The sequence below is a fragment of the Hetaerina americana genome, unplaced genomic scaffold, assembly GCF_022747635.1.
Source record: "Hetaerina americana unplaced genomic scaffold, ioHetAmer1.1.p SCAF_10, whole genome shotgun sequence".
Classification (NCBI taxonomy): Eukaryota; Metazoa; Arthropoda; class Insecta; order Odonata; family Calopterygidae; genus Hetaerina; species Hetaerina americana.
In genome coordinates, this window is record NW_027286070.1 from 4531098 (window position 1) to 4542056 (window position 10959).

General features: G+C 39.6%; 1 non-coding gene across 1 annotated transcript; it reads left to right on the forward strand.

Annotated features, from left to right (window-relative positions):
* Positions 1-1971: 1971 nt before the first annotated feature.
* TRNAG-UCC (transfer RNA glycine (anticodon UCC)) lies at positions 1972-2043 on the forward strand. Its single transcript has one exon. It is a non-coding gene; the product is annotated as a tRNA-Gly (tRNA).
* The last annotated feature ends 8916 nt before the right edge of the window (positions 2044-10959 follow it).

Below are 10959 nucleotides of genomic sequence, written 5' to 3' on the forward strand. Positions count from 1 at the left end.
AAGGTTTACTATGAAAAACTAAGGTTTTATAAATATTGTTTAAACTGAAGTTGAATCTTCAACTTGAAGTTACAAGTGTTGTAGGCTATTTTACATTGTTTTTCAGTGTTCTTTTGAAAATCCAAGATCGTCGGTATTAAACGCCTGCAATCGACTTGCGATGCCAAATAGAAAAGCTCGAGGTCAACTCCTCTGCTAGCCTTATTTTTTTCACTGCTCGCAGTCATTCGAAGCTCCTTTTATCCGCGTGCCTCACAGTAGTTCAGCTGGGCTTTTTTTAAAAAGGTTTTTTTTTATATTCCCGTATATACTTTTTCCCCAAGGTAAACAAATGGAAACTTATACTGCGACTTTTTGCATGCACAGTGGTCTGGTTGAGGGTCTTTGTGTCTCCATCTATGGAGAGGCATGTTTAAGCCAAGATTTGTGGACTTGGGTTACGAGTTTTTTTATAGTATTTGATCTTTTTACTTTCATTTTTATTTGTTTTTCTTTATTTTTTAGACTTTTTAGTCGCTGATTATCAGTCAAAAGCTCTTGGTTGTCTTGTGACATGGGATACAACGGACATGTTCTTTCACGTTGAATGCAGGAACATATTATTAAAACCCTACTTAGACTTGATATGACCACATATCCTCGTATCATTCACACTCCAGTTTCAGCCAATGAGTAATGTTTCAATCCTCCTAAGTTAAGCAATGGGAGCTCGGCAATACCGTTAATTACTTTGGGTTATACTTTGATCCTACTCTGGAAATGTAAAGTAATTTTGATGCACTCTTGTTGTCACATGGTCCTCTCGTTTTTTTGCAGTTTTTCATAAACTGTTTTCAATTTTGAAGATGAGAGTATTGCAATTTTGGGTCACTAGTGGCGCTGGAGTACGAACAGCATTCGCACGTGTTTGGAGAACTTAAAAATTTCGACTCAAAGCTGTGCGTGGGTAATTTTTTCACATTCTGTTTCAAGTATTTTAAAAGACAGTGTGAAAAATTTCAATTCCATCGCAGATACATACTCAACACCAAATTAAGTTGCATTTCTTATGTTACAGAGTGCCTTTAAGTTATAACGTCTCTACAATCTCTATCTACTTCGTACTCCGCAAGCCGCCGCAAGAGCGTGTGGCGGAGGGTATTAGATCACCACCCGCAATACCACCCCCTTATGGAAAATATAGTACCCTCTTTTAATTGTATTTTAACGTAGATAATTATAGGTTTCATGTTGCATTGGCCCCTAATTGTGGATCCCGTATTTATTTCTCAAATAACCTCAGTCATTGATTCTTCCGTTGAAGTGTAAGTGAGGCCAAATTTTCCAAAGGAGAGTTCCCATGTTACCCAATCATACCATCAGTGGTCTAATTGTTTTCCATCTTCCCTAGGATCCTAGTTTTTCTGAATAAAACATATTCAACAGTGGTATGTTGCTACATACGAATGATTTTTGCTCTCCGTGGAATCGTTTCAACAGCTCCAGTTGCTCCAGCACCGCTTCCAGTCGGAGAGAACAATTGCTTGACCGACCTCCTCGATCCCGCATCCCGGTGGGGAGACCCAAGTCAGTGTCTTTTATACTGGAGGGGGTATATTGTGTGTACTTCCGACACTTATAGGGAAGTGTGGTACAGAAAGAAAGGGAGGATGCGAGGGATACACGGGGCTCGGCTGAAGAGGACTGAGTGGCGAAGCGCAGCGAAGAAATAGAAGTGGAGTACAGGGATGTCCGCAAAGGGAATAGGTACAATTATTCAGACGAATTTTTTCGCATTTGTATGATGCTTCATCCTCGCCGTGTGAGTTTTCACCGGGTGGAATTTTAGACTAATTTCACTGCCGTTGTATAATGGACTGTTGACCTTCTAGTTATGATATTGTCCTTTGAGTCATGAACATTTATTTACAAGAAATGTACTTTTGGCACCAAGCAAATTGTTTCCTCTGTCGAGTCGACGGTCAATTCATGGCGTCGGTGGTGTAATGGTCAGCATAGTTGCCTTCCAAGCAGTTGATCCGGGTTCGATTCCCGGCCGACGCACTTTTTTTTACATTTAAGACTATGATGGAAGAGGATGTGTGTACAAAGTTTTGTGGGTATCTAAAATATTGTGTCTTTTAATTGTTTCTGACGAAGTACTTGAACCTAGTAGCTGAAAATTCTGGTTCTTTTCGATTTTTCCTAGCAAACGTCATCTGCAACACCGTCATTGCACCTCTTTCAATCATTTGAACGAAGAGTTTTGATAGAAGCGTGTTTAAACACGCGAATGATGAAAACGGAAGAGTGATTAGACGCTGTTCTTGCGCATTGAATGACGCCATTGAAAGCGCACTTCTTACTCCATCGGTAGCTATAGGAACCCCGTGCACTATACACGGTGCTACAAGCTACGTGTTGTATTCATAAAGATTTCCTACGTACTTTAATCTCAACTACGTCTTTAAATCTGCTCTCAGTCCCCAAGAAAAAAAATGGGTTACCCTACAACACACCTCGTCCTACTTCCAAATTTAACAGACCTTTTTTAAAACTTTCCAATCTCGGGACTTGGAAATTATATTGCATATTTGATGAACTGGCGTGGGTAGAAAATGGCTTTTGCCACTTATCCCGCTTACCACTTCAACTTTGACCCTCCTCCTCCTGTCCCCTTCACCACTTTCCCACCTATCGCCCATTTTCACCCTTCCACTTACATATTCGCTCCGCGTCCTTGGCTTCGGCCACCTTGGGAATGACTTGCTAAAAGTTGACTCCAGGGTCCGTTGAACTGTGGACCATACTAAGTGTCCTCTCCTCCCCAAATATCTCACGGAGTACCACAAAATCTCGGCTTAGACCTCCAAGTTTGTGGCCAGGTTCACTTTCCGTGGCGTGCCGTCGCTCGTTAATGAGGCGGAGAGGTTCACCCTATGGGTCGGACGAGGGAAGGCATCGTTTTGCGCCAGATACACCTCTCGTCTTGAGCACGCATCGAGCACTTCCGAGAATTTCGCGACTTATCCGGGGGTTGAGACGGATTAAGTAGACTCATGGGCATAAATGGAAGACCTACAGTATGAATTGAATCCTGTTTATGTTGTGCGGATAAATTGGCTCGGCGAAGGTGGATGTTGCCGCTAGCTTGGGTGTGTGTATGTATGTCCTATTATACATATATATATATATATATATAAAAGCACAGAATTAGATTTTTTTAAATAATGACGACGGTCATGCCGTCGGAACGTCAAAACTACATATGTGAGTGTCCTTTCTTTGTACTTCTATGTTTTTTTTTAAATCTACACCTGCGTTTTTATATATTTGTGCTTCGCCGAAGAGCGTTACATTTCTAAGATATATATATATATATATATACACACACACATATATATATATACTCATTCACATAGAAAATAGGTATAAGGAAAAGGAATAGGAACACATATAAAGGAGGAACGCAGTAGAGGTGGGGAAGGCGGAATCACGCAAATCACGAGTGTAAAATATTTCCTAGGCTGGGACTTGAACTCCATATATATATATATATATATATATATATATATATATATATATATATATATATATATATATATATATATATATACAAACACTCGTATAAGAACACATAACAAGAACACTCACACGATATTTCTTAATAATTTCGACGGAATTTAGCTCCGTTTAATTATTGCATAACGTGTGCGCGTGTTAGTGTACATTACATAGTACATGCACCCCGTACAATGTACGGTGTAGCTATCTGCGTTGTATTCATTAGTTGTTCTTGCGTATTTTGAGCTGAATTTTGGCTTTCCATTCACTCACTCTACCGAAAAAGAAATTAATTATTGGGATGCCTCAGACCCTGAAGGCACCTCGTAAAATAGTCTTGGCACCCCTCCGACGCCAATCTGGGTTCCTCAATCTCACTTCGTAGGATCAAAGGTCAGCGCTGAGTTACATTCATCGCAGCGTGGGCAGGGATTTTTTCTTTCGAGAAAATGTTGTTGGATGGATGAAATGTGTTCTACTCTCAGGAATACAGCGGCAACTCCCTCCAGCCCGCCACTTCCGCCTGAGGAAGACCACTGGAATTCCGAATTAATTGAGTAAATGATATAATAATTGCAATTCTGTCTAAAGTATTTATTTTAAAAGAGTTTAAATTTCGCAAATTTTATCGAAATTAAACAGATCGAAGGAAAGGAAGTGTAATTTAAAACATTAGGGAGGAATAATTTAAACAATGATTTGGTGTCTTGGAATAGGATCATCAATACAATATTAAAAAGATTTGTTTGATGATAAATGATTTTATTTTTCAAGAATATTCACCCTTTTGCAATTCAAAATGAATACAAGATTTAAAAAAATGATACGAATCCAACTTAACTTTAATCGTCATTCTAAAGTGTAATATACAGATTGAGGGCATTTTGCAAAAATTGAAATATTATTACATACTCAATTCAAAAAGAAATTTATTTAAATTAATTTCTAATGAATTCATTTACCTTTTGTTTTCGTTGCTCATTAGAAGAAAATTCTAATGCTGAGATGAAGTGAAAATAAATTACTTCTTATCACCGGGTTCATAGAAAAACTGCCCGTTTCGTGATGAGCCGTCGCGAACGAACAGAAAGAGTCACATTATAATTGTTTGATTGGCTGCGACACTGGAAGCACTTCTAAGTCCACGCAATTCCCTGCAAGTCGCCAAAAGGGTGGGTGGCCGGGGGTGCCAGGGTACCACTCGTAGAATGTAACAATGTACATGAAAAACCGGCAAAAAACATTCTAATGCACATCTAAGCATACGTATGCATTAACGCGAAACTTATTTTAACTTAAGATTACATGCAGGATTTTAAATACTAGATAGAAGCATCAAAAGGATATGGAATAGAAGGTTGATCACCTATTGGATGACAATGGCGATCTCAATTACGCCTTAATAGGTCTTAATGTACGAGACGGGTTAATAAGTGGGAAGCTGTCGAGGGAAATGAAGTAAATGAAGAGTAATTGGACATTATAAAAGACGAGACGCATTCGATGCATCTGTGTTTATACCCGCATCTATAGAGGGTGATGAGAGTGAACGGTGTAAACCTGAGTGGTTGGTTTGAAGTGAAGCGTGGTGGCGTGCAACAAGGCCGTGTGATTTTTATGAAAAAATATGTCATGGATGAATGCATGGATGAGAGGTGACTGGAGATTTAAATCTACCCGTCCTTATTCAATTCGAGAGTGCAATTGGTTGGCTGAGATCCCAGCGGATTAGTGAGGGACCCTGGAACAGATTTGAAGTGAGAAAACGTAGGGAATATGCGGATAAATTCGAAAGTGGTCGCGCCAGTAAAAGGGATAAATGATCTGATTGTGAGTGCAATGGACGAGATTATTGGATGCCGTTGCCTCCTTTGAGTATGAATACGATGAAAGTCTTAGTTGGTCTTTCATATTGGATTTTCAATATGAAAATTAAAATGAAAATAATTAGGGATCGATTTCGTGTTTTGGCTGAATTTCCGATGATAGATGATAGGTCGTATAGTGAACAAAATAGACGACGGGTTATGTGGGTTGGGGTAGTCCATGGGGTAGAGCGTTGGACTGCTGACCGGAGGGGCCCTGGTTCGATTCCCGGGCAAGGCACTCTGGGTACTTGCAGCTCCACCCAAGTTAAAGTGATTTTTCGGTAGGTACCAGATCTTCCTGGGAAACCATAACCGGCCAGGGAAAGAAACTGGCCCCCCTACCCTGATGTGTGAATTTCACACGCCGTCGGGCTTAGTGCTGGGTGAACTTGAACATCCCCTACCAAACCGACCTTCGGATTGATTACTTTATTTATGTGTATATGAATATATATATATATATATATATATATATATATATATATATATATATATATTCATATGTACCATATAAGATATACGTAGATATATATCTCTTATATATATATCTCTCTCATATATCTTGGAAGAGGCCATTTCAATAAAACTCATTGTAAATGAATGAAGACGAATAAAAATAATTCAATGAATATGTATATATATTTTTTAATTTACTTATTCATATATCTTCATTCATTTACAATGAGTTTTATTGAAATTGCCTCTTCCAAGATCCAGTAGGAACGTGGAAGGTATATATGCATCGTAAGTTTATATGGAATTTCGAGGAGAATTTAGTTGCTATAAAATTTCCGCAGAGTTGCAGGTTGCTATTCCAGTGAGAATGGTCGGTTATCCAGTATCCACTTGGAAATGAGACCATTGTCGGGATTATAGTCCTGATTTTTGTGGTTTCAATCTCTGATTGATTTCAACTTAGCCCTCCAACGCGATCCCATCTCCATTGACTCTAAACTTCTGATTCCCGGGCCATGTAACCAATTCCATCTCTTGCCAGATTCCTTTGCTCTCCTTCGTGAGACGATCAATCCTCCCCCATCATTCCCTTCCGCCCCCAGAGCCTCTATTGTCCGACGATAAACCCTAGCGCGTATTCGCACCAGCTCCTTCCTACTCTACTCTTCTTCCCCCGAGTGTGAAGGCTTCTGGAACAATTCCAATGAATGGAAAGCTCTCTCCCTATCCGTAGATCTGCTCTCAATCTAAAATGGGGTGTCGAATTTCGGTGTCGATCTTTGATTTTGGAGAGGAATTCGATCGGGGTAACTGGATGACCTATTGTTGATGAAATGGCGGACTCGGACTATTCATACCTGTGTTAGGATTGCGATGTTATCTTTTGGAATCCTCTTAAACTTCTTAGGCGTTGATTTCTCGGGGACTCCAAGTAATTTTATCATTTATCGCCAATTTCGTCTCGGGGTACAGCAAAGGTATATTTTTGGCCCGCTGGTCTTTTCACTTGATATAGTATTCATAACTGCTTAACGTTTTACTAATCCACCTGGCCCTTCTTATCCCCATCGTGATCCATATTGGCATTTTAATTGGTAGGAATGTCGTTGTATTGTTCATTTTTCATTGGTTGACTTTTATTTTAAAATCCAGGAAAAGTTCCATCTTCTGGCGATGTATGCCAATCCCTGCTTCCTTGTGAGTGTAGCGGCTATCGGTTTACTATTGTGTGCGTGTGAAGCGTGTTTCTTCGCGTCTATCAGTATTTGGTTTTAGTTCCATCAGCGATTTGGATATTTCAGATGAAGCAACTGTGTCTCAGATAGGATTGGCTATTTCCGTGTGGGTGATAACACAGTGACCGTTTTCCACCTGGATCTATCAATGAGACTTGCAAAAGGCGCACTTGACATACGTGTATAATTGACTATGATTGATAGTCACTTACGACCTATTGATTGTAATATCCTCCTTATTGTATGACCTTCAGTAGCCTTCTTTGAAGATGATTGCGTTGGTTCCGATAGCCTTTAGCAATTAGCTAGTTCACTCAGCGCTTCGAGAAAACCATTGCCCTTAAACAAATCTCCGGAAAATCCGACGAAGAAAGAGACCTCTTTTTTTCTGCGTCTTAATCCAGTGTGCCGGGTTGCGCAGACGTCATTTAGGGCCCATTTCCACATTAATTTGTCCAATTCTAAATTCCAATCATTGGCGAATGGAGCAATCGCTCCATTGGTTGGTTAATTGGAGGGATGTTATCGTTTCGCCCGGTGATGGGGAGAGAGTGATGCAACAGAGACTAATTGAATATTGCTCATTTCCGGTGCATTGCGAGCATCAACGATCGATTGAGAGATGAAAAATTGATTGTGTCTGATAGAAAACTAGCTAACTTAAGTGGGCTGATGGATATTTGAAAATGACCTTGGAAATAAAGTGGAAAAAAGACTCTTTAAAATATTGCATGAATGTTATGAAAATGGCAAGATACCTGAAGACTTTGTTAAAAGCAAAACTATTATGGTTCCAAAAGCGGGGAAGGTAATGGAATGCATGAATTATAGAACAATTGCTATTGTGTTACATGCTTCCAAGGTTCTTTTTTTACATACAATAGGGAACAGAATCAATTAGAAAGTGGAGGAAAATGTCGGAGAAGATCAAATTGGCTTTCGGGAAGGTAAAGGAACGAGAGACACTATATTGGCACTGCGCTTGATCCTGGAGAGAAGACTATATATGAGCAGGAAAGTTTTCCTTGCCTTCATTGATTTGGAAAAAACCTTCGATACTGTAGACTATAAACTTATGTTTGAAACAATTAGGAGAAAAGGAATATACTATAAAGACAGGAAACTCATATTCAGCTCTATCAGAAGTAAGGTACTTTTATAGAAGTAAAGGGATGTAAGAAAGAAGCGAAGATTAGAGAAGGAATAAGACAAGGATGTCCACTTTTGCCCTATCTATATTAATGGAAATTTATTGATCATTATTTTGAATTATGCATTATCAAAGTATTTTAAACCAGTAAATACTACTAGGGACAATCAAATGAAAACCGAACACATGCCATAACACACACACACAAACACACACACACCCAGTCTGCTAAAAGATAGATGCTAGATTTTCACGTATCGATACTGCCATCGCTGTGGAAGGATAACTGCGTAGTAACGACTCACAGGTGCGCGCATTTGTTGGGTTATGTCCTTACTGGTGCGCGGACTTATTGTAGGTGTTCAGTTTTCATTTGATCTTCAATCATACTTTGAGTAATTGGGCATTTCACACTGATTCCGTAGTCGATGGCATCCTCAAACGCTATTTGCAAAAATGCTAAGATAATGGAAGAAACCGTCAACCCTTAAAGTTCACAAACCTTAATAAACATTCAGTCGGCGAACAAAGGGTCCAAAGTACAAACGCATTTACATTTCTTCCGGACACAACTTCAAAAGCATTATTAAACTTTCCGATTGCCACGTTGCTCATATCATCATTTGAGGTAAGAAAAGTCAAAATCTTCAAATGGATATATCGAATTTTCATTTTTTCTCAGACAGAGAAATATTTAGATGTAACTCCGTTGCTATAGGAAATCTTAACCTACACAAATTTGATTTAAAGATAGTGAACATATGCCATTGGTAAAAGAATAAATTGAAAATATTTTGAAAAAATGCCGTTAGTGAAATGTATGTGAGAAAGATGGGTGTGTCTAAATCTCACGCGTCCTTCACCTTCCCTTTTGGCTTAGGCGAAGTAAAACAGGCTATATTTTAAGCTCTTTCAGATAACTTACGTACACCACTGTTATATTTTCTTCCATACTGAACTATCGTTTCATACGTGCTTCTTTCGCTTTTGGAACATTAATCATACGTGTGCGTTCCTTCCAATACCCCTACCCTTCTGAAAAGTCTCCTTCGCTATATTCACCTTTAGTGACTTTCAATGCCTACCCTCAACCCCTTTCTATCTATCTATCTCTCTCTCTCTCTCTCACACACACACGCCCTTTCTATCATTTGAATCCTCCTCCCTGATATATACCAACAGAAAATATTATAAATATAATTCACGTAGGCTAGAGCTCACCTAGAATTCACGTCTGGTATTTTGGACCCTTCAAAAGTTTATCTATTTCGAATTTCAGGAAACTGCGGAAACTGGGACAGTAACTTTTTGATGGAGTCATCCGCTAATACATGGAGGTATCTGGGTTATATTCCCGGTCAACGCAAATGATTTTTACACTCTAGAATTGCTGCGTTGAAATTGTATTTCGATGTTAAACAGTTAAGTTGGGAGAAGCTGGTGGTTTCATTGAAAGTCATCGTGAACGATCTTTAAAAGTGAGTCAAAGGAGACGTCTCAGGCGTGATATGGTGGAATATCGTTATTAATGAAAAATTGCCAAATTGTAATTAATTAAAAGTGAGTACTTCTTTATTGGATGTCCTGGAATAGGAGACAGGAAGATTATATGCATTAAAAAAAATGTTTACTAAAGGCTAGTTATTCGTATTATACGCCAATTACGGAATTATTTGAATTTTGTTTTTTAAAATGTTTATCATATCTTATTCAAAAGCCTTGAAAACTTCAGCTCTTGGTAAAATTTACACTTATTTGCGTAATTAAGTTTTGCGCTAGCAGGCATGTGTGATGAACTTTGGCGTGAATTCTCCCGCAGGTTGCCCGCCCCCTTCGGCGATTTTTAAGTAGATTTTTTTCTTTCCCTTTCCCACACACTTTAAACACCCTCTCTTACCCTTATCCATCGCCCTTTACATCTGGAACTTGCACCCCCGTCCACACACCTTTTGGGTTGATTGTGGGGTGGTTGTGTAGATGAGTATAGATAACATTGAGAGTGATATAGAGTATGTGTACATATTATAAGGGGTCCTGTTCCCCTCTTGAACCACAGCAATTGGAAAACTCGCGCCCGACAGTTAGAACTTGTTGAAAAGTCAAGTGATAAAGCGACTGGCTGGTGACTAGTGACTTAACAGCTCCTTTGCCACAAGCCCTTATGGAGGCTTGTCCGGGAATGGGGCGTGAATTAATGGCCACACACCCGGTCGGGGGAGAGGTACAGTGTGTCGTCTCGGTGGACAAACCCTCTTCTCGACAAACATAGCCCTTCCCCTAACTCGTCTTCAGGGAATACGTGTTGGAGCGCGCGATGTTTCCAATGGAGCTGGTCGTGCGAATGTTCCGTGTGAATGCAAATGCGAATACAATTACGATGAACTTTGATCATTATTTGGAACAAATTGCGTGCATCTAACAGCCGCGATGCAGCGCTTGTTGTCATGGTGTTGTGTGTTTTACGCGACGCGGAGAGTCTCTTTCTTGATGACCAATAGCCGTTACGGGAATACATCCCCATACGTGACACGGCATCCGCACGTACAAATATGCTTCTTTCACGTTTGCCAAGTGTCATAATCGCAATGCCCTCTTTCAGGTAAGCTCTTCACAACTGATTGACTGCGGTTTTCGTTAACGCATCCATTTAGCATGTAGAGGCATGCAACAGATCGATAGAATTAATTACAGGTGCATCAACGTATTG